The sequence below is a fragment of the Oncorhynchus mykiss genome, chromosome 16 (assembly GCF_057628025.1).
Source record: "Oncorhynchus mykiss isolate SJ-2025 chromosome 16, ASM5762802v1, whole genome shotgun sequence".
NCBI classification, from domain to species: Eukaryota; Metazoa; Chordata; class Actinopteri; order Salmoniformes; family Salmonidae; genus Oncorhynchus; species Oncorhynchus mykiss.
In genome coordinates this window covers 74,713,081-74,737,594 of record NC_143037.1, presented here as the reverse complement: position 1 = coordinate 74,737,594, position 24,514 = coordinate 74,713,081, and the positions used below count along the sequence as shown (strand labels likewise).

Genomic DNA, 24,514 nt, shown 5'->3' with positions numbered 1-24,514 from the left:
CTGTATTTTGGGTTGACCGTGTTTGGTTCCGGAGAATAAACATTCGACTCACTGCACCTGCTCTCTGCGCCTGATTCCACCCACCTTGTTAATACGTGACAGAATCCCGCACCACCAATGGAATCAGCAGGAGCAGCCGCGTCTCCTCTCCCATCGATGGAGGAGAGAGTCCTCCACCACACCAGCGTGCTCCATCGGATTGGTTCTGCCATGGACCAAATGATGGAGAGGATGGATCGATGGGAGAGGAGTGGTCTTCCCACATCATCGCTAGCACCCCCTTCTCCAGCACCTCCTGTTCCTGCGACCACATCTGGCTCCGGGGCTCTGCGGTTGACACTCCCACGGGAGTATGACGGAACGGCGGCTGGGTGCCAGGGTTTCCTCCTTCAACTGGAGCTATACCTGGCTACCGTGCGTCCTGCTCCCTCTGGAGAGGAGAGCGTGAGCGCCCTCGTCTCCTGCTTGACTGGGCGAGCCCTCGAGTGGGCCAACGCAGTATGGAAAGGTCCGGACTCGGCAAGGGATAATTACCCAGAGTTCACCCGCCGATTCCGAGCTGTTTTAGACCATCCACCAGAGGGTCGGGCGGCGGGTGAACGGCTGTTCCACCTGCGGCAGGAGACGAGGAGCGCACAGGACTTTGCTCTGGAGTTCAGGACCTTGGCCGCAGGAGCAGGATGGAACGACAGGGCCTTGGTCGACCATTTCAGATGCAGTCTCAGGGAGGACGTCCGCAGGGAGCTGGCATGTCGGGACACCACCTGCACACTGGATGAGCTCATTGACTTGGCTATCCGTCTCGACAATCTGCTGGCTGCCCGCGGGCGTTCGGATCAGGCCCTGTCGTTTCCACTTCCCAGCCCTCCTGCCCCTATCCCTATGGAATTAGGACGGGCAGCTTCGAGGGAGACCGGAGGAGGAGTGTCCTCCTGCACCAGCTGTGGTCGACGAGGGCACACGTCAGACCGGTGCTGGAGGAACTCGTCTGGGAGTCGGGAGGGCAGGCGGAGCACTGCTCGATCACCCCAGGTGAGTAAGCACCAGACTCACCCAGAGCCTCCTGTCGGTCATGTGTATGTTTTGACTTCTTTCCCTGGGTTTTTTCCCTCTCTACAGCATAAGGCGCTAGTCGATTCAGGCGCAGCTGGGAATTTCATGGATCGTGGGCTTGCGTTAAGGCTAGGGATTCCCCTGGTGTCGGTAGACCAACCTTTCCCCGTGCACTCCTTAGATAGCCGACCATTAGGGTCAGGAGTGATTAGGGAGGTTACGGTGCCACTGGACATGGTAACGCAGGTGGATCATAAGGAGCAGATTAGTCTGTTCCTTATAGATTCACCTGCGTTTCCGGTGGTGTTGGGGGTTCCCTGGTTAGCTCAACACAACCCGGTGATTTCCTGGCGACAGGGGGCTCTTAAGGGGTGGTCAGAGGAGTGTTCAGGTAGGTGTAGAGGAGTTGCCGTTGGTGCGACTACGGTGGAGAGTCCAGACCAAGTTTCCACCGTGCGCATTCCCTCTGAATATGCCGATTTGGCTATCGCCTTCAGTAAAAGGAAGGCGACCCAATTACCACCTCATCGTCGAGAGGACTGCGTGATAAACCTTCTGGAGAACGCTGCACTTCCTAGGAGTCACGTGTATCCATTGTCCCAGGAGGAGACGGTAGCGATGGAAACATACGTTGCTGAATCGCTGAGACAGGGGTACATTCGGCCCTCCGCATCACCCGTCTCCTCAAGCTTCTTTTTTGTGAAGAAGAAGGATGGAGGTCTGCGTCCGTGCATTGATTATAGAGGTCTAAATTCCATCACAGTGGGGTTTAGTTACCCACTACCTCTCATCGCTACGGCGGTGGAATCATTTCACGGGGCGCGCTTCTTCACAAAACTGGACCTGAGGAGCGCGTATAATCTGGTGCGTATCCGGGGAGGAGATGAGTGGAAAACTGCATTTAGTACTACATCTGGTCATTATGAGTACCGCGTCATGCCATACGGGTTGAAGAATGCTCCAGCCGTCTTCCAATCCTTCGTAGACGAGATTCTCCGAGACCTGCTCGGGCAGGGAGTGGTAGTGTACATCGATGACATCTTGATCTATTCTGCCACACGCGCAGCGCATGTGTCTCTGGTGCGTAAGGTACTTGGGCGACTGCTGGAGCATGACCTGTATTGCAAGGCGGAGAAATGTGAGTTTTTCAAACAGTCCGTTTCCTTCCTGGGATATCGTATTTCCACCTCTGGGGTGGTGATGGAGGATGACCGCGTTACAGCCGTGCGTAATTGGCCGACTCCGACCACGGTGAAAGAGGTGCAGCGGTTTTTAGGGTTTGCCAATTACTCCAGTCGGTCCAGTCGAGCTTTACACATTCAAAAAGTGCCTTTTTTCCGTGACATTGGAATATCTCAATTGCATCCTCCTCACATCATCTCTAATTCTCTAAACCGATTGGTGAGAAAACCTGAGTGCCCTCCCCTCTGACCTTCTCCACCAATGTGTACAATAAAATGCTTGAAAAGGTGCTGCTGAGATTTGAACTCAGGATCTCCTGTTTACTAGACAGGCACTTTAACCAACTAAGCCACAGCACCCATGAAAGAGATATATTTTGCAGATATGAACACCCACACCTATTTGAATCAAACCAGTCTCATTAATTTAACCAACATCTCTGTCTTACAAAATCACATCACAAAAGAGATGTCTTTTACTAATATTGGTCATTCGAGGACAGTACATTTTTCACTTGGGTCTCGAGATGAATAAACTCAAGAACCTCTGACATGGATTCTTAAACTATGATTTGGGACCCAAAGCAGTTATTAACATGTCATAGGTGGGTCGCGAGATTTGAGTAAACATTCAGAATCATACACTATTTCTTCATAATGTTGGTCGTTCGAGGACACTGCATTTCTCATTTGGCTCTCGAGCTTAAAAATGGTAAAAACCTCTGAAACAGCAGATTAATCAGTTTGTGTAAGTAATTAACCGGGGAACTTTGTCAAAACCGGGGAACTTTATCAAAAGGCAGAGTTGCTGAGTTTCTTAGCTTTCAGAGTAAGTCTTAACCTGTTCAAAAAACAACCCTTCTGAAAGTACATTGTAGTGCCGCGACCCGAATTCGAACCGGGGTTGATGCGGCCACAACGCAGAGTACTAACCACTATACGATCACGGCTGGCTACAAGAGGTGGCTTTGTAAAGCCTACATAGGCTTGTGAAAGTGATGTGCACAAGCTGGATAAACACTTTTCATATTGGTCTCGATAATGAATGAAGTGAAGAAACAGTCGAGCTTTACACATTCAAAAAGTGCCCTTTTTCCGTGACATTGGAATATCTCAATTGCATCCTCGTCACGTCATCTCTAATTCTCTAAACCGATTGGTGAGAAAACCTGAGTGCCCTCCCCTCTGACCTTCTCCACCAATGTGTACAATAAAATGCTTGAAAGGTACTGCTGAGATTTGAACTCAGTATCTCCTGTTTACTAGACAGGCACTTTAACCAACTAAGCCACAGCACCCATTACAGAGATATATTTTGCAGATTTGAACAGCCACACCTATTTGAATCAAACCAGTCTCATTAATTTAACCAACATCTCTGTCTAGCAAAATCACATCACAAAAGAGATGTCTTTTACTAATATTGGTCATTCGAGGACAGTACATTTTTCACTTGGGTCTCGAGATGAATAAACTCAAGAACCTCTGACATGGATTCTTAAACTATGATTTGGGACCCAAAGCAGTTATTAACATGTCATAGGTGGGTCGCGAGATATGAGTAAACATTCAGAATCATACACTATTTCTTCATAATGTTGGTCGTTCGAGGACACTGCATTTCTCATTTGGCTCTCGAGCTTAAAAATGGTAAAAACCTCTGAAACAGCAGATGAATCAGTTCGTGTAAGTAATTAACCGGGGAACTTTGTCAAAACCGGGGAACTTTGTCAAAAGGCAGAGTTGCTGAGTTTCTTAGCTTTCAGAGTAAGTCTTAACCTGTTCAAAAAACAACCCTTCTGAAAGTACATTGCAGTGCCGTGACCCGGATTCGAACCGGGGTTGCTGCAGCCACAACGCAGAGTACTAACCACTATACGATTACGGCTGGCTACAAGAGGTGGCTTTGTAAAGCCTACATAGGCTGTGAAAGTGATGTGCACACGCTGGATAAACACTTTTCATATTGGTCTCGATAATGAATGAAGTGAAGAAACAGTCGAGCTTTACACATTCAAAAAGTGCCCTTTTTCCGTGACATTGGAATATCTCAATTGCATCCTCGTCACGTCATCTCTAATTCTCTAAACCGATTGGTGAGAAAACCTGAGTGCCCTCCCCTCTGACCTTCTCCACCAATGTGTACAATAAAATGCTTGAAAGGTACTGCTGAGATTTGAACTCAGGATCTCCTGTTTACTAGACAGGCACTTTAACCAACTAAGCCACAGCACCCATTAAAGAGATATATTTTGCAGATTTGAACAGCCACACCTATTTGAATCAAACCAGTCTCATTAATTTAACCAACATCTCTGTCTAGCAAAATCACATCACAAAAGAGATGTCTTTTACTAATATTGGTCATTCGAGGAAAGTACATTTTTCACTTGGGTCTCGAGATGAATAAACTCAAGAACCTCTGACATGGATTCTTAAACTATGATTTGGGACCCAAAGCAGTTATTAACATGTCATAGGTGGGTCGCGAGATTTGAGTAAACATTCAGAATCATACACTATTTCTTCATAATGTTGGTCGTTAGAGGACATTGCATTTCTCATTTGGCTCTCGACCTTAAAAATGGTAAAAACCTCTGAAACAGCAGATGAATCAGTTCGTGTAAGTAATTAACCGGTGAACTTTGTCAAAACCGGGGAACTTTATCAAAAGGCAGAGTTGCTGAGTTTCTTAGCTTTCAGAGTAAGTCTTAACCTGTTCAAAAAACAACCCTTCTGAAAGTACATTGCAGTGCCGTGACCCGGATTCGAACCGGGGTTGCTGCGGCCACAACGCAGAGTACTAACCACTATACGATCATGGCTGGCTAAAACAGTTGGCTTTGTAAAGCCTACATAGGCTGTGAAAGTGATGTGCACAAGCTGGATAAACACTTTTCATATTGGTCTCGATAATGAATGAAGTGAAGAAACAGTCGAGCTTTACACATTCAAAAAGTGCCCTTTTTCCGTGACATTGGAATATCTCAATTGCATCCTCGTCACGTCATCTCTAATTCTCTAAACAGATTGGTGAGAAAACCTGAGTGCCCTCCCCTCTGACCTTCTCCACCAATGTGTACAATAAAATGCTTGAAAGGTACTGCTGAGATTTGAACTCAGGATCTCCTGTTTACTAGACAGGCACTTTAACCAACTAAGCCACAGCACCCATTAAAGAGATACATTTTGCAGATTTGAACAGCCACACCTATTTGAATCAAACCAGTCTCATTAATTTAACCAACATCTCTGTCTAGCAAAATCACATCACAAAAGAGATGTCTTTTACTAATATTGGTCATTCGAGGACAGTACATTTTTCACTTGGGTCTCGAGATGAATAAACTCAAGAACCTCTGACATGGATTCTTAAACTATGATTTGGGACCCAAAGCAGTTATTAACATGTCATAGGTGGGTCGCGAGATATGAGTAAACATTCAGAATCATACACTATTTATTCATAATGTTGGTCGTTCGAGGACACTGCATTTCTCATTTGGCTCTCGAGCTTAAAAATGGTAAAAACCTCTGAAACAGCAGATGAATCAGTTCGTGTAAGTAATTAACCGGGGAACTTTGTCAAAACCGGGGAACTTTGTCAAAAGGGAGAGTTGCTGAGTTTCTTAGCTTTCAGAGTAAGTCTTAACCTGTTCAAAAAACAACCCTTCTGAAAGTACATTGCTGTGCCGTGACCAGGATACAAACCGGGGTTGCTGCAGCCACAACGCAGAGTACTAACCACTATACGATCACGGCTGGCTACAAGAGGTGGCTTTGTAAAGCCTACATAGGCTTGTGAAAGTGATGTGCACAAGCTGGATAAACACTTTTCATATTGGTCTCGATAATGAATGAAGTGAAGAAACAGTTGAGCTTTACACATTCAAAAAGTGCCCTTTTTCCGTGACATTGGAATATCTCAATTGCATCCTCCTCTCATCATCTCTAATTCTCTAAACCGATTGGTGAGAAAATCTGAGTGCCCTCCCCTCTGACCTTCTCCACCAATGTGTACAATAAAATGCTTGAAAGGTACTGCTGAGATTTGAACTCAGGATCTCCTATTTACTAGACAGGCACTTTAACCAACTAAGCCACAGCACCCATGAAAGAGATATATTTTGCAGATTTGAACACCCACACCTATTTGAATCAAACCAGTCTCATTAATTTAACCAACATCTCTGTCTTACAAAATCACATCACAAAAGAGATGTCTTTTACTAATATTGGTCATTCGAGGACAGTACATTTTTCACTTGGGTCTCGAGATGAATAAACTCAAGAACCTCTGACATGGATTCTTAAACTATGATTTGGGACCCAAAGCAGTTATTAACATGTCATAGGTGGGTCGCGAGATTTGAGTAAACATTCAGAATCATACACTATTTCTTCATAATGTTGGTCGTTCGAGGACACTGCATTTCTCATTTGGCTCTCGAGCTTAAAAATGGTAAAAACCTCTGAAACAGCAGATTAATCAGTTTGTGTAAGTAATTAACCGGGGAACTTTGTCAAAACCGGGGAACTTTATCAAAAGGCAGAGTTGCTGAGTTTCTTAGCTTTCAGAGTAAGTCTTAACCTGTTCAAAAAACAACCCTTCTGAAAGTACATTGCAGTGCCGTGACCCGGATTCGAACCGGGGTTGCTGCAGCCACAACGCAGAGTACTAACCACTATACGATTACGGCTGGCTACAAGAGGTGGCTTTGTAAAGCCTACATAGGCTGTGAAAGTGATGTGCACACGCTGGATAAACACTTTTCATATTGGTCTCGATAATGAATGAAGTGAAGAAACAGTCGAGCTTTACACATTCAAAAAGTGCCCTTTTTCCGTGACATTGGAATATCTCAATTGCATCCTCGTCACGTCATCTCTAATTCTCTAAACCGATTGGTGAGAAAACCTGAGTGCCCTCCCCTCTGACCTTCTCCACCAATGTGTACAATAAAATGCTTGAAAGGTACTGCTGAGATTTGAACTCAGGATCTCCTGTTTACTAGACAGGCACTTTAACCAACTAAGCCACAGCACCCATTAAAGAGATATATTTTGCAGATTTGAACAGCCACACCTATTTGAATCAAACCAGTCTCATTAATTTAACCAACATCTCTGTCTAGCAAAATCACATCACAAAAGAGATGTCTTTTACTAATATTGGTCATTCGAGGAAAGTACATTTTTCACTTGGGTCTCGAGATGAATAAACTCAAGAACCTCTGACATGGATTCTTAAACTATGATTTGGGACCCAAAGCAGTTATTAACATGTCATAGGTGGGTCGCGAGATTTGAGTAAACATTCAGAATCATACACTATTTCTTCATAATGTTGGTCGTTAGAGGACATTGCATTTCTCATTTGGCTCTCGAGCTTAAAAATGGTAAAAACCTCTGAAACAGCAGATGAATCAGTTCGTGTAAGTAATTAACCGGTGAACTTTGTCAAAACCGGGGAACTTTATCAAAAGGCAGAGTTGCTGAGTTTCTTAGCTTTCAGAGTAAGTCTTAACCTGTTCAAAAAACAACCCTTCTGAAAGTACATTGCAGTGCCGTGACCCGGATTCGAACCGGGGTTGCTGCGGCCACAACGCAGAGTACTAACCACTATACGATCATGGCTGGCTAAAACAGTTGGCTTTGTAAAGCCTACATAGGCTGTGAAAGTGATGTGCACAAGCTGGATAAACACTTTTCATATTGGTCTCGATAATGAATGAAGTGAAGAAACAGTCGAGCTTTACACATTCAAAAAGTGCCCTTTTTCCGTGACATTGGAATATCTCAATTGCATCCTCGTCACGTCATCTCTAATTCTCTAAACAGATTGGTGAGAAAACCTGAGTGCCCTCCCCTCTGACCTTCTCCACCAATGTGTACAATAAAATGCTTGAAAGGTACTGCTGAGATTTGAACTCAGGATCTCCTGTTTACTAGACAGGCACTTTAACCAACTAAGCCACAGCACCCATTAAAGAGATACATTTTGCAGATTTGAACAGCCACACCTATTTGAATCAAACCAGTCTCATTAATTTAACCAACATCTCTGTCTAGCAAAATCACATCACAAAAGAGATGTCTTTTACTAATATTGGTCATTCGAGGACAGTACATTTTTCACTTGGGTCTCGAGATGAATAAACTCAAGAACCTCTGACATGGATTCTTAAACTATGATTTGGGACCCAAAGCAGTTATTAACATGTCATAGGTGGGTCGCGAGATATGAGTAAACATTCAGAATCATACACTATTTATTCATAATGTTGGTCGTTCGAGGACACTGCATTTCTCATTTGGCTCTCGAGCTTAAAAATGGTAAAAACCTCTGAAACAGCAGATGAATCAGTTCGTGTAAGTAATTAACCGGGGAACTTTGTCAAAACCGGGGAACTTTATCAAAAGGGAGAGTTGCTGAGTTTCTTAGCTTTCAGAGTAGGTCTTAACCTGTTCAAAAAACAACCCTTCTGAAAGTACATTGCAGTGCCGTGACCAGGATTCAAACCGGGGTTGCTGCAGCCACAACGCAGAGTACTAACCACTATACGATCACGGCTGGCTACAAGAGGTGGCTTTGTAAAGCCTACATAGGCTTGTGAAAGTGATGTGCACAAGCTGGATAAACACTTTTCATATTGGTCTCGATAATGAATGAAGTGAAGAAACAGTTGAGCTTTACACATTCAAAAAGTGCCCTTTTTCCGTGACATTGGAATATCTCAATTGCATCCTCCTCTCATCATCTCTAATTCTCTAAACCGATTGGTGAGAAAATCTGAGTGCCCTCCCCTCTGACCTTCTCCACCAATGTGTACAATAAAATGCTTGAAAGGTACTGCTGAGATTTGAACTCAGGATCTCCTATTTACTAGACAGGCACTTTAACCAACTAAGCCACAGCACCCATGAAAGAGATATATTTTGCAGATTTGAACACCCACACCTATTTGAATCAAACCAGTCTCATTAATTTAACCAACATCTCTGTCTTACAAAATCACATCACAAAAGAGATGTCTTTTACTAATATTGGTCATTCGAGGACAGTACATTTTTCACTTGGGTCTCGAGATGAATAAACTCAAGAACCTCTGACATGGATTCTTAAACTATGATTTGGGACCCAAAGCAGTTATTAACATGTCATAGGTGGGTCGCGAGATTTGAGTAAACATTCAGAATCATACACTATTTCTTCATAATGTTGGTCGTTAGAGGACATTGCATTTCTCATTTGGCTCTCGAGCTTAAAAATGGTAAAAACCTCTGAAACAGCAGATGAATCAGTTTGTGTAAGTAATTAACCGGTGAACTTTGTCAAAACCGGGGAACTTTGTCAAAAGGAAGAGTTGCTGAGTTTCTTAGCTTTCAGAGTAAGTCTTAACCTGTTCAAAAAACAACCCTTCTGAAAATACATTGCAGTGCCGTGACCCGGATTCGAAACAGGGTTGCTGCGGCCACAACGCAGAGTACTAACCACTATACGATCACGCCTGGCTAAAACAGTTGGCTTTGTAAAGCCTACATAGGCTGTGAAAGTGATGTGCACAAGCTGGATAAACACTTTTCATATTGGTCTCGATAATGAATGAAGTGAAGAAACAGTCCAGCTTTACACATTCAAAAAGTGCCCTTTTTCCGTGACATTGGAATATCTCAATTGCATCCTCGTCACGTCATCTCTAATTCTCTAAACCGATTGGTGAGAAAACCTGAGTGCCCTCCCCTCTGACCTTCTCCACCAATGTGTACAATAAAATGCTTGAAAGGTACTGCTGAGATTTGAACTCAGCATCTCTTGTTTACTAGACAGGCACTTTAACCAACTAAGCCACAGCACCCATTAAAGAGATATATTTTGCAGATTTGAACAGCCACACCTATTTGAATCAAACCAGTCTCATTAATTTAACCAACATCTCTGTCTAGCAAAATCACATCACAAAAGAGATGTCTTTTACTAATATTGGTCATTCGAGGACAGTACATTTTTCACTTGGGTCTCGAGATGAATAAACTCAAGAACCTCTGACATGGATTCTTAAACTATGATTTGGGACCCAAAGCAGTTATTAACATGTCATAGGTGGGTCGCGAGATTTGAGTAAACATTCAGAATCATACACTATTTCTTCATAATGTTGGTCGTTAGAGGACATTGCATTTCTCATTTGGCTCTCGAGCTTAAAAATGGTAAAAACCTCTGAAACAGCAGATGAATCAGTTCGTGTAAGTAATTAACCGGTGAACTTTGTCAAAACCGGGGAACTTTGTCAAAAGGAAGAGTTGCTGAGTTTCTTAGCTTTCAGAGTAAGTCTTAACCTGTTCAAAAAACAACCCTTCTGAAAATACATTGCAGTGCCGTGACCCGGATTCGAACCGGGGTTGCTGCGGCCACAACGCAGAGTACTAACCACTATACGATCACGGCTGGCTAAAACAGTTGGCTTTGGAAAGCCTACATAGGCTGTGAAAGTGATGTGCACAAGCTGGATAAACACTTTTCATATTGGTCTCGATAATGAATGAAGTGAAGAAACAGTCCAGCTTTACACATTCAAAAAGTGCCCTTTTTCCGTGACATTGGAATATCTCAATTGCATCCTCGTCACGTCATCTCTAATTCTCTAAACCGATTGGTGAGAAAACCTGAGTGCCCTCCCCTCTGACCTTCTCCACCAATGTGTACAATAAAATGCTTGAAAGGTACTGCTGAGATTTGAACTCAGGATCTCCTGTTTACTAGACATGCACTTTAACCAACTAAGCCACAGCACCCATTAAAGAGATATATTTTGCATATTTGAACAGCCACACCTATTTGAATCAAACCAGTCTCATTAATTTAACCAACATCTCTGTCTAGCAAAATTACATCACAAAAGAGATGTCTTTTACTAATATTGGTCATTCGAGGACCTCTGACATGGATTCTTAAACTATGATTTGGGACCCAAAGCAGTTATTAACATGTCATAGGTGGGTCGCGAGATATGAGTAAACATTCAGAATCATACACTATTTCTTCATAATGTTGGTCGTTCGAGGACACTGCATTTCTCATTTGGCTCTCGAGCTTAAAAATGGTAAAAACCTCTGAAACAGCAGAAAGGAAGAGTTGCTGAGTTTCTTAGCTTTCAGAGTAAGTCTTAACCTGTTCAAAAAACAACCCTTCTGAAAGTACATTGCAATGCCGTGACCCGGATTCGAACCAGGGTTGCTGCAGCCACAACGCAGAGTACTAACCACTATACGATCACGGCTGGCTACAAGAGGTGGCTTTGTAAAGCCTACATAGGCTGTGAAAGTGATGGGCACAAGCTGGATAAACACTTTTCATATTGGTCTCGATAATGAATGAAGTGAAGAAACAGTCGAGCTTTACACATTCAAAAAGTGCCCTTTTTCCGTGACATTGGAATATCTCAATTGCATCCTCCTCACATCATCTCTAATTCTCTAAACCGATTGGTGAGAAAACCTGAGTGCCCTCCCCTCTGACCTTCTCCACCAATGTGTACAATAAAATGCTTGAAAAGATGCTGCTGAGATTTGAACTCAGGATCTCCTGTTTACTAGACAGGTACTTTAACCAACTAAGCCACAGCACCCATGAAAGAGATATATTTTGCAGATTTGAACACCCACACCTATTTGAATCAAACCAGTCTCATTAATTTAACCAACATCTCTGTCTTACAAAATCACATCACAAAAGAGATGTCTTTTACTAATATTGGTCATTCGAGGACAGTACATTTTTCACTTGGGTCTCGAGATGAATAAACTCAAGAACCTCTGACATGGATTCTTAAACTATGATTTGGGACCCAAAGCAGTTATTAACATGTCATAGGTGGGTCGCAAGATATGAGTAAACATTCAGAATCATACACTATTTCTTCATAATGTTGGTCGTTCGAGGACACTGCATTTCTCATTTGGCTCTCGAGCTTACAATTGGTAAAAACCTCTGAAACAGCAGATGAATCAGTTCATGTAAGTAATGAACCTACGATATGCTGGGGAACTTTGTCAAAAGGCAGAGTTGCTGAGTTTCTTAGCTTTCAGAGTAAGTCTTAACCTGTTCAAAAAACCTTGCAGTGCCGTGACCCGGATTCGAACCGGGGTTGCTGCGGCCACAACGGAGAGTACTAACCACTATACGATCACGGCTGGCTACAAAAGTTGGCTTTGTAAAGCCTACATAGGCTGTGAAAGTGATGTGCACAAGCTGGATAAACACTTTTCATATTGGTCTCGATAATGAATGAAGTGAAGAAACAGTCAAGCTTTACACATTCAAAAAGTGCCCTTTTTCCGTGACATTGGAATATCTCAATTGCATCCTCCTCACGTCATCTCTAATTCTCTAAACCGATTGGTGAGAAAACCTGAGTGCCCTCCCCTCTGACCTTCTCCACCAATGTGTACAATAAAATGCTTGAAAAGGTGCTGCTGAGATTTGAACTCAGGATCTCCTGTTTACTAGACAGGGACTTTAACCAACTAAGCCACAGCACCCATGAAAGAGAAATATTTTGCAGATTTGAACACCCACACCTATTTGAATCAAACCAGTCTCATTAATTTAACCAACATCTCTGTCTTACAAAATCACATCACAAAAGAGATGTCTTTTACTAATATTGGTCATTCGAGGACAGTACATTTTTCACTTGGGTCTCGAGATGAATAAACTCAAGAACCTCTGACATGGATTCTTCCCAAAGCAGTTATTAAAATGTCATAGGTGGGTCGCGAGATATGAGTAAACATTCAGAATCATACACTATTTCTTCATAATGTTGGTCGTTCGAGGACACTGCATTTCTCATTTGGCTCTCGAGCTTAAAAATGGTAAAAACCTCTGAAACAGCAGATTAATCAGTTCGTGTAAGTAATTAACAGGGGAACTTTGTCAAAACCGGGGAACTTTGTCAAAAGGCAGAGTTGCTGAGTTTCTTAGCTTTCAGAGTAAGTCTTAACCTGTTCAAAAAACAACCCTTCTGAAAGTACATTGCATTGCCGTGACCCGGATTCGAACCGGGGTTGCTGCGGCCACAACGCAGAGTACTAACCACTATACGATCACGGCTGGCTAAAACAGTTGGCTTTGTAAAGCCTACATAGGCTGTGAAAGTGATGTGCACAAGCTGGATTAACACTTTTCATATTGGTCTCGATAATGAATGAAGTGAAGAAACAGTCGAGCTTTACACATTCAAAAAGTGCCCTTTTTCCGTGACATTGGAATATCTCAATTGCATCCTCCTCACATCATCTCTAATTCTCTAAACCGATTGGTGAGAAAATCTGAGTGCCCTCCCCTCTGACCTTCTCCACCAATGTGTACAATAAAATGCTTGAAAGGTACTGCTGAGATTTGAACTCAGGATCTCCTGTTTACTAGATAGGCACTTTAACCAACTAAGCCACAGCACCCACGAAAGAGATATATTTTGCAGATTTGAACACCCACACCTATTTGAATCAAACCAGTCTCATTAATTTAACCAACATCTCTGTCTTACAAAATCACATCACAAAAGAGATGTATTTTACTAATATTGGTCATTCGAGGACAGTACATTTTTCACTTGGGTCTCGAGATGAATAAACTCAAGAACCTCTGACATGGATTCTTAAACTATGATTTGGGACCCAAAGCAGTAATTAACATGTCATAGGTGGGTCGCGAGATATGAGTAAACATTCAGAATCATACACTATTTCTTCATAATGTTGGTCGTTCGAGGACACTGCATTTCTCATTTGGCTCTCGAGCTTAAAAATGGTAAAAACCTCTGAAACAGCAGATGAATCAGTTCGTGTAAGTAATTAACCGGTGAACTTTGTCAAAACCGGGGAACTTTGTCAAAAGGAAGAGTTGCTGAGTTTCTTAGCTTTCAGAGTAAGTCTTAACCTGTTCAAAAAACAACCCTTCTGAAAGTACATTGCAGTGCCGTGACCCGGATTCGAACCGGGGTTGCTGCGGCCACAACGCAGAGTACTAACCACTATACGATCACGGCTGGCTACAAGAGGTGGCTTTGTAAAGCCTACATAGGCTGTGAAAGTGATGTGCACAAGCTGGATAAACACTTTTCATATTGGTCTCGATAATGAATGAAGTGAAGAAACAGTCGAGCTTTACACATTCAAAAAGTGCCCTTTTTCCGTGACATTGGAATATCTCAATTGCATCCTCCTCACATCATCTCTAATTCTCTAAACCGATTGGTGAGAAAATCTGAGTGCCCTCCCCTCTGACCTTCTCCACCAATGTGTACAATAAAATGCTTGAAAAGGTGCTGCTGAGATTTGAAATCAGGATCTCCTGTTTACTAGACAGGCACTTTAACCAACTAAGCCACAGCACCCATGAAAGAGATATATTTTGCAGATATGAACACCCACACCTATTTGAATCAAACCAGTCTCATTAATTTAACCAACATCTCTGTCTTACAAAATCACATCACAAAAGAGATGTCTTTTACTAATATTGGTCATTCGAGGACAGTACATTTTTCACTTGGGTCTCGAGATGAATAAACTCAAGAACCTCTGACATGGATTCTTAAACTATGATTTGGGACCCAAAGCAGTTATTAACATGTCATAGGTGGGTCGCGAGATTTGAGTAAACATTCAGAATCATACACTATTTCTTCATAATGTTGGTCGTTCGAGGACATTGCATTTCTCATTTGGCTCTCGAGCTTAAAAATGGTAAAAACCTCTGAAACAGCAGATGAATCAGTTCATGTAAGTAATGAACCTACGATATGCTGGGGAACTTTGTCAAAAGGCAGAGTTGCTGAGTTTCTTAGCTTTCAGAGTAAGTCTTAACCTGTTCAAAAAACCTTGCAGTGCCGTGACCCGGATTCGAACCGGGGTTGCTGCAGCCACAACGCAGAGTACTAACCACTATACGATCACGGCTGGCTACAAGAGGTGGCTTTGTAAAGCCTACATAGGCTGTGAAAGTGATGTGCACAAGCTGGATAAACACTTTTCATATTGGTCTCGATAATGAATGAAGTGAAGAAACAGTCGAGCTTTACACATTCAAAAAGTGCCCTTTTTCCGTGACATTGGAATATCTCAATTGCATCCTCCTCACATCATCTCTAATTCTCTAAACCGATTGGTGAGAAAACCTGAGTGCCCTCCCCTCTGACCTTCTGCACCAATGTGTACAATAAAATGCTTGAAAAGATGCTGCTGAGATTTGAATTCAGGATCTCCTGTTTACTAGACAGGCACTTTAACCAACTAAGCCACAACGAAGCCATAAAGATATATAGTTTGCAGATTTGAACACCCACACCTATTTGAATCAAACCAGTCTCATTAACTTAACCAACATCTCTGTCTTACAAAATCACATCACAAAAGAGATATCTTTTACTAATATTGGTCATTCGAGGACAGTACATTTTTCACTTGGGTCTCGAGATGAATAAACTCAAGAACCTCTGACATGGATTCTTAAACTATGATTTGGGACCCAAAGCAGTTATTAACATGTCATAGGTGGGTCGCGAGATATGAGTAAACATTCAGAATCATACACTATTTCTTCATAATGTTGGTCGTTCGAGGACACTGCATTTCTCATTTGGCTCTCGAGCTTAAAAATGGTAAAAACCTCTGAAACAGCAGATGAATCAGTTCGTGTAAGTAATTAACAGGGGAACTTTGTCAAAACCGGGGAACTTTGTCAAAAGGCAGAGTTGCTGAGTTTCTTAGCTTTCAGAGTAAGTCTTAACCTGTTCAAAAAACAACCCTTCTGAAAGTACATTGCAGTGCCGTGACCCGGATTCGAACCGGGGTTGCTGCAGCCACAACGCAGAGTACTAACCACTATACGATCACGGCTGGCTAAAACAGTTGGCTTTGTAAAGCCTACATAGGCTGTGAAAGTGATGTGCACAAGCTGGATAAACACTTTTCATATTGGTCTCGATAATGAATGAAGTGAAGAAACAGTCGAGCTTTACACATTCAAAAAGTGCCCTTTTTCCGTGACATTGGAATATCTCAATTGCATCCTCCTCACATCATCTCTAATTCTCTAAACCGATAGGTGAGAAAATCTGAGTGCCCTCCCCTCTGACCTTCTCCACCAATGTGTACAATAAAATGCTTGAAAAGGTGCTGCTGAGATTTGAACTCAGGATCTCCTGTTTACTAGACAGGCACTTCAACCAACTAAGCCACAGCACCCATGAAAGAGATATATTTTGCAGATTTGAACACCCACAACTATTTGAATCAAACCAGTCTCATTAATTTAACCAACATCTCTGTCTTACAAAATCACATCACAAAAGAGATGTCTTTTACTAATATTGGTCATTCGAGGACAGTACATTTTTCACTTGGGTCTCGAGATGAATAAACTCAAGAACCTCTGACATGGATTCTTAAACTATGATTTGGGACCCAAAGCAGTTATTAACATGTCATAGGTGGGTCGCGAGATATGATTAAACATTCAGAATCATACACTATTTCTTCATAATGTTGGTCGTTCGAGGACACTGCATTTCTCATTTGGCTCTCGAGCTTAAAAATGGTAAAAACCTCTGAAACAGCAGATGAATCAGTTCGTGTAAGTAATTAACCGGGGAACTTTGTCAAAACCGGGGAACTTTATCAAAAGGCAGAGTTGCTGAGTTTCTTAGCTTTCAGAGTAAGTCTTAACCTGTTCAAAAAACAACCCTTCTGAAAGTACATTGCAGTGCCGTGACCCGGATTCGAACCGGGGTTGCTGCAGCCACAACGCAGAGTACTAACCACTATACGATCACGGCTGGCTACAAGAGCTGGTTTTGTAAAGCCTACATAGGCTGTGAAAGTGATGTGCACAAGCTGGATAAACACTTTTCATATTGGTCTCGATAATGAATAAAGTGAAGAAACAGTCGAGCTTTACACATTCAAAAAGTGCCCTTTTTCCGTGACATTGGAATATCTCAATTGCATCCTCCTCACGTCATCTCTAATTCTCTAAACCGATTGGTGAGAAAATCTGAGTGCCCTCCCCTCTGACCTTCTCCACCAATGTGTACAATAAAATGCTTGAAAGGTACTGCTGAGATTTGAACTCAGGATCTCCTGTTTACTAGACAGGCACTTTAACCAACTAAGCCACAGCACCCATGAAAAAGATGTATTTTGCAGATTTGAACACCCACACCTATTTGAATCAAACCAGTCTCATTAATTTAACCAACATCTCTGTCTTACAAAATCACATCACAAAAGAGATGTCTTTTACTAATATTGGTCATTCGAGGACAGTACATTTTTCACTTGGGTCTCGAGATGAATAAACTCAAGAACCTCTGACATGGATTCTTCCCAAAGCAGTTATTAACATGTCATAGGTGGGTCGCGAGATATGAGTAAACATTCAGAATCATACACTATTTCTTCATAATGTTGGTCGTTCGAGGACACTGCATTTCTCATTTGGCTCTCGAGCTTAAAAATGGTAAAAACCTCTGAAACAGCAGATGAATCAGTTCGTGTAAGTAATTAACAGGGGAACTTTGTCAAAACCGGGGAACTTTGTCAAAAGGCAGAGTTGCTGAGTTTCTTAGCTTTCAGAGTAAGTCTTAACCTGTTCAAAAAACAACCCTTCTGAAAATACATTGCATTGCCGTGACCCGGATTCGAACCGGGGTTGCTGCGGCCACAACGCAGAGTACTAACCACTATACGATCACGGCTGGCTAAAACAGTTGGCTTTGTAAAGCCTACATAGTCTGTGAAAGTGATGTGCACAAGCTGGATAAACACTTTTCATATTGGTCTCGATAATGAATGAAGTGAAGAAACAGTCGAGCTTTACACATTCAAAAAGTGCCCTTTTTCCGTGACATTGGAATATCTCAATTGCATCCTCCTCACGTCATCTCTAATTCTCTAAACCGATTGGTGAGAAAATCTGAGTGCCCTCCCCTCTGACCTTCTCCACCAATGTGTACAATAAAATGCTTGAAAGGTACTGCTGAGATTTGAACTCAGGATCTCCTGTTTACTAGACAGGCACTTTAACCAACTAAGCCACAGCACCCATGAAAGAGATATATTTTGCAGATTTGAACCCCCACACCTATTTGAATCAAACCAGTCTCATTAATTTAACCAACATCTCTGTCTTACAAAATCACATCACAAAAGAGATGTCTTTTACTAATATTGGTCATTCGAGGACAGTACATTTTTCACTTGGGTCTCGAGATGAATAAACTCAAGAACCTCTGACATGGATTCTTCCCAAAGCAGTTATTAACATGTCATAGGTGGGTCGCGAGATATGAGTAAACATTCAGAATCATACACCATTTCTTCATAATGTTGGTCGTTCGAGGACACTGCATTTCTCATTTGGCTCTCGAGCTTAAAAATGGTAAAAACCTCTGAAACAGCAGATGAATCAGTTCGTGTAAGTAATTAACAGGGGAACTTTGTCAAAACCGGGGAACTTTGTCAAAAGGCAGAGTTGCTGAGTTTCTTAGCTTTCAGAGTAAGTCTTAACCTGTTCAAAAAACAACCCTTCTGAAAGTACATTGCATTGCCGTGACCCGGATTCGAACCGGGGTTGCTGCGGCCACAACGCAGAGTACTAACCACTATACGATCACGGCTGGCTACAAGAGGTGGCTTTGTAAAGCCTATATAGGCTGTGAAAGTGATGTGCACAAGCTGGATAAACACTTTTCATATTGGTCTCGATAATGAATGAAGTGAAGAAACAATCGAGCTTTACACATTCAAAAAGTGCCCTTTTTCCGTGACATTGGAATATCTCAATTGCATCCTCCTCACATCATCTCTAATTCTCTAAACCGATTGGTGAGAAAATCTGAGTGCCCTCCCCTCTGACCTTCTCCACCAATGTGTACAATAAAATGCTTGAAAAGGTGCTGCTGAGATTTGAACTCAGGATCGCCTGTTTACTTGACAGGCACTTCAACCAACTAAGCCACAGCACCCATGAAAGAGATATATTTTGCAGATTTGAACACCCACACCTATTTGAATCAAACCAGTCTCATTAATTTAACCAACATCTCTGTCTTACAAAATCACATCACAAAAGAGATGTCTTTTACTAATATTGGTCATTCGAGGACAGTACATTTTTCACTTGGGTCTCGAGATGAATAAACTCAAGAACCTCTGACATGGATTCTTAAACTATGATTTGGGACCCAAAGCACTTATTAACATGTCATAGGTGGGTCGCGAGATATGAGTAAACATTCAGAATCATACACTATTTCTTCATAATGTTGGTCGTTCGAGGACACTGCATTTCTCATTTGGCTCTCGAGCTTAAAAATGGTAAAAACCTCTGAAACAGCAGATGAATCAGTTCGTGTAAGTAATTAACCGGTGAACTTTGTCAAAACCGGGGAACTTTGTCAAAAGGAAGAGTTGCTGAGTTTCTTAGCTTTCAGAGTAAGTCTTAACCTGTTCAAAAAACAACCCTTCTGAAAGTACATTGCAGTGCCGTGACCCGGATTCGAATTGGGGTTGCTGCGGCCACAACGCAGAGTACTAACCACTATACGATCACGGCTGGCTACAAGAGGTGGCTTTGTAAAGCCTACATAGGCTGTGAAAGTGATGTGCACAAGCTGGATAAACACTTTTCATATTGGTCTCGATAATGAATGAAGTGAAGAAACAATCGAGCTTTACACATTCAAAAAGTGCCCTTTTTCCGTGACATTGGAATATCTCAATTGCATCCTCCTCACATCATCTCTAATTCTCTAAAACGATTGGTGAGAAAATCTGAGTGCCCTCCCCTCTGACCTTCTCCACCAATGTGTACAATAAAATGCTTGAAAAGGTGCTGCTGAGATTTGAACTCAGGATCTCCTGTTTACTAGACAGGCACTTCAACCAACTAAGCCACAGCACCCATGAAAGAGATATATTTTGCAGATTTGAACACCCACAACTATTTGAATCAAACCAGTCTCATTAATTTAACCAACATCTCTGTCTTACAAAATCACATCACAAAAGAGATGTCTTTTACTAATATTGGTCATTCGAGGACAGTACATTTTTCACTTGGGTCTCGAGATGAATAAACTCAAGAACCTCTGACATGGATTCTTAAACTATGATTTGGGACCCAAAGCAGTTATTAACATGTCATAGGTGGGTCGCGAGATATGAGTAAACATTCAGAATCATACACTATTTCTTCATCATGTTGGTCGTTCGAGGACACTGCATTTCTCATTTGGCTCTCGAGCTTAAAAATGGTAAAAACCTCTGAAACAGCAGATGAATCAGTTCGTGTAAGTAATTAACCGGGGAACTTTGTCAAAACCGGGGAACTTTGTCAAAAGGAAGAGTTGCTGAGTTTCTTAGCTTTCAGAGTAAGTCTTAACCTGTTCAAAAAACAACCCTTCTGAAAATACATTGCAGTGCCGTGACCCGGATTCGAACCGGGATTGCTGCGGCCACAACGCAGAGTACTAACCACTATACGATCACGGCTGGCTAAAACAGTTGGCTTTGTAAAGCCTACATAGGCTGTGAAAGTGATGTGCACAAGCTGGATAAACACTTTTCATATTGGTCTCGATAATGAATGAAGTGAAGAAACAGTCGAGCTTTACACATTCAAAAAGTGCCCTTTTTCCGTGACATTGGAATATCTCAATTGCATCCTCCTCACGTCATCTCTAATTCTCTAAACCGATTGGTGAGAAAACCTGAGTGCCCTCCCCTCTGACCTTCTCCACCAATGTGTACAATAAAATGCTTGAATAGGTGCTGCTGAGATTTGAACTCAGGATCTCCTGTTTACTAGACAGGCACTTTAACCAACTAAGCCACAGCACCCATGAAAAATATATATTTTGCAGATTTGAACACCCACACCTATTTGAATCAAACCAGTCTCATTAATTTAACCAACATCTCTGTCTTACAAAATCACATCACAAAAGAGATGTCTTTTACTAATATTGGTCATTCGAGGACAGTACATTTTTCACTTGGGTCTCGAAATGAATAAACTCAAGAACCTCTGACATGGATTCTTAAACTATGATTTGGGACCCAAAGCAGTTATTAACATGTCATAGGTGGGTCGCGAGATATGAGTAAACATTCAGAATCATACACTATTTCTTCATAATGTTGGTCGTTCGAGGACACTGCATTTCTCATTTGGCTCTCGAGCTTAAAAATGGTAAAAACCTCAGAAACAGCAGATGAATCAGTTCGTGTAAGTAATTAACCGGTGAACTTTGTCAAAACCGGGGAACTTTGTCAAAAGGAAGAGTTGCTGAGTTTCTTAGCTTTCAGAGTAAGTCTTAACCTGTTCAAAAAACAACCCTTCTGAAAGTACATTGCAGTGCCGTGACCCGGATTCGAACCAGGGTTGCTGCAGCCACAACGCAGAGTACTAACCACTATACGATCACGGCTGGCTACAAGAGGTGGCTTTGTAAAGCCTACATAGGCTTGTGAAAGTGATGTGCACAAGCTGGATAAACACTTTTCATATTGGTCTCGATAATGAATGAAGTGAAGAAACAGTCGAGCTTTACACATTCAAAAAGTGCCCTTTTTCCGTGACATTGGAATATCTCAATTGCATCCTCCTCTCATCATCTCTAATTCTCTAAACCGATTGGTGAGAAAATCTGAGTGCCCTCCCCTCTGACCTTCTCCACCAATGTGTACAATAAAATGCTTGAAAGGTACTGCTGAGATTTGAACTCAGGATCTGCTGTTTACTAGACAGGCACTTTAACCAACTAAGCCACAGCACCCATTAAAGAGATATATTTTGCAGATTTGAACAGCCACACCTATTTGAATCAAACCAGTCTCATTAATTTAACCAACATCTCTGTCTAGCAAAATCACATCACAAAAGAGATGTCTTTTACTAATATTGGTCATTCGAGGACAGTACATTTTTCACTTGGGTCTCGAGATGAATAAACTCAAGAACCTCTGACATGGATTCTTAAACTATGATTTGGGACCCAAAGCAGTTATTAACATGTCATAGGTGGGTCGCGAGATATGAGTAAACATTCAGAATCATACACTATTTCTTCATAATGTTGGTCGTTCGAGGACACTGCATTTCTCATTTGGCTCTCGAGCTTAAAAATGGTAAAAACCACTGAAACAGCAGATGAATCAGTTCATGTAAGTAATGAACCTGCGATATGCTGGGGAACTTTGTCAAAAGGCAGAGTTGCTGAGTTTCTTAGCTTTCAGAGTAAGTCTTAACCTGTTCAAAAAACAACCCTTCTGAAAGTACATTGCAGTGCCGTGACCCGGATTCAAACCGGGGTTGCTATGGCCACAACGCAGAGTACTAACCACTATACGATCACGGCTGGCTACAAGAGTTGGCTTTGTAAAGCCTACATAGGCTGTGAAAGTGATGTGCACAAGCTGGATGAACACTTTTCATATTGGTCTCGATAATGAATGAAGTGAAGAAACAGTCGAGCTTTACACATTCAAACAGTGCCCTTTTTCCATGACATTGGAATATCTCAATTGCATCCTCCTCACGTCATCTCTAATTCTCTAAACCGATTGGTGAGAAAACCTGAGTGCCCTCCCCTCTGACCTTCTCCACCAATGTGTACAATAAAATGCTTGAAAAGGTACTGCTGAGATTTGAACTAAGGATCTCCTGTTTACTAGACAGGCACTTTAACCAACTAAGCCACAGTACCCATGAAAGAGATATATTTTGCAGATTTGAACACCCACACCTATTTGAATCAAACCAGTCTCATTAATTTAACCAACATCTCTGTCTTACAAAATCACATCACAAAAGAGATGTCTTTTAATAATATTGGTCATTCGAGGACAGTACATTTTTCACTTGGGTCTCGAGATGAATAAACTCAAGAACCTCTGACATGGATTCTTAAACTATGATTTGGGACCCAAAGCAGTTATTAACATGTCATAGGTGGGTCGCGAGATATGAGTAAACATTCAGAATCATACACTATTTCTTCATAATGTTGGTCGTTCGAGGACACTGCATTTCTCATTTGGCTCTCAAGCTTAAAAATGGTAAAAACCTCTGAAACAGCAGATGAATCAGTTTGTGTAAGTAATTAACCGGTAAACTTTGTCAAAACCGGGGAACTTTGTCAAAAGAAAGAGATATATTTTGCAGATGTGAACACCCACACCTATTTGAATCAAACCAGTCTCATTAATTTAACCCACATCTCTGTCTAGCAAAATCACATCACAAAAGAGAGGTCTTTTACTAATATTGGTCATTCGAGGACAGTACATTTTTCATTTGGGTCTCGAGATGAATAAACTCAAGAACCTCTGACATGGATTCTTAAACTATGATAATGAATAAAGTGAAGAAACAGTCGAGCTTTATAGGCTGACTTTGGTCGTCATGAGAACGGTGTTTCCTCTGACAAATTGGTGTGGCTGGCTTCCGGGTTAAACACGCGGGTGTTAAGGAGTGCGGTTTGGTAGGTCATGTTTTGGAAGGACGCATGACTCGACCTTTGCCTCACCTAAGCCCCCGTTGGGGAGTTGCAGCAATGAGACAAGATTGTGATTGGATATTATGAAATTGGGGAGAGAAACAGGGTTAAAAAAACAGGAAGTAAAAGCTTTTCACCATGAGAGTTCTGTGACAGTCTATAGTTCTGTGCTTGTGATGGACAGAGGAGCTAAGTGGCTTCAGCTACATTACCATTCAAAGGTGTGGACACATCTACTCATTCCATGGTTTTTCTTTATTTGTACTATTTTCTACATTGTAGAATAATAGTGAAGACATCAAAACTACGAAATAACACATATGGAATCATGTAGCAACCGAAAAAGTGTTGGATGGTTGAGGAGCAGCACTTGGGGATCTTGGAGGGCTGGTGTCCTGGTCGTTGGGAGCTCGGGTAAGTAGATGATTGGTCACTGGTTCGGGTCCCTGTTTTTGACCTTGTGGGAGATCTGTCGATGTGCCCTTGAGCAGGGCGTTGACCCTGGTTTCTTCTGTGGGTCGCTCTGGATGGGAGTCTGTTAGATGACTGAATGTAATGGAAATGTTGAGCAGCTTCAATGCAAGTAAATTGTCTGTTTTAATATTCAAAAATAAAAAAAAAGAAGAAAAAAAAAGAAAACAGTCCTAATATAATTTATATCTATATATTTAATCTATAGAAATTACAGAAGGACAAGGCAGGAAGGAAATA

General features: G+C 41.9%; 7 non-coding genes across 7 annotated transcripts; all 7 read right to left on the bottom strand.

Annotated features, from left to right (window-relative positions):
• Positions 1–2,520: 2,520 nt before the first annotated feature.
• trnat-agu (transfer RNA threonine (anticodon AGU)) lies at positions 2,521–2,594 on the bottom strand. The gene has a single exon. It is a non-coding gene; the product is annotated as a tRNA-Thr (tRNA).
• Positions 2,595–10,611: 8,017 nt separating this feature from the next.
• Positions 10,612–10,683, bottom strand: trnah-gug (transfer RNA histidin (anticodon GUG)). Its single transcript has one exon. It is a non-coding gene; the product is annotated as a tRNA-His (tRNA).
• A 2,595-nt stretch (positions 10,684–13,278) lies between these two features.
• On the bottom strand, positions 13,279–13,350 carry trnah-gug (transfer RNA histidin (anticodon GUG)). The gene has a single exon. It is a non-coding gene; the product is annotated as a tRNA-His (tRNA).
• An 865-nt stretch (positions 13,351–14,215) lies between these two features.
• Positions 14,216–14,287, bottom strand: trnah-gug (transfer RNA histidin (anticodon GUG)). The gene has a single exon. It is a non-coding gene; the product is annotated as a tRNA-His (tRNA).
• A 3,639-nt stretch (positions 14,288–17,926) lies between these two features.
• trnah-gug (transfer RNA histidin (anticodon GUG)) lies at positions 17,927–17,998 on the bottom strand. The gene has a single exon. It is a non-coding gene; the product is annotated as a tRNA-His (tRNA).
• Positions 17,999–18,847: 849 nt separating this feature from the next.
• Positions 18,848–18,919, bottom strand: trnah-gug (transfer RNA histidin (anticodon GUG)). The gene has a single exon. It is a non-coding gene; the product is annotated as a tRNA-His (tRNA).
• Positions 18,920–21,069: 2,150 nt separating this feature from the next.
• On the bottom strand, positions 21,070–21,143 carry trnat-agu (transfer RNA threonine (anticodon AGU)). Its single transcript has one exon. It is a non-coding gene; the product is annotated as a tRNA-Thr (tRNA).
• Between the last annotated feature and the right edge of the window lie 3,371 nt (positions 21,144–24,514).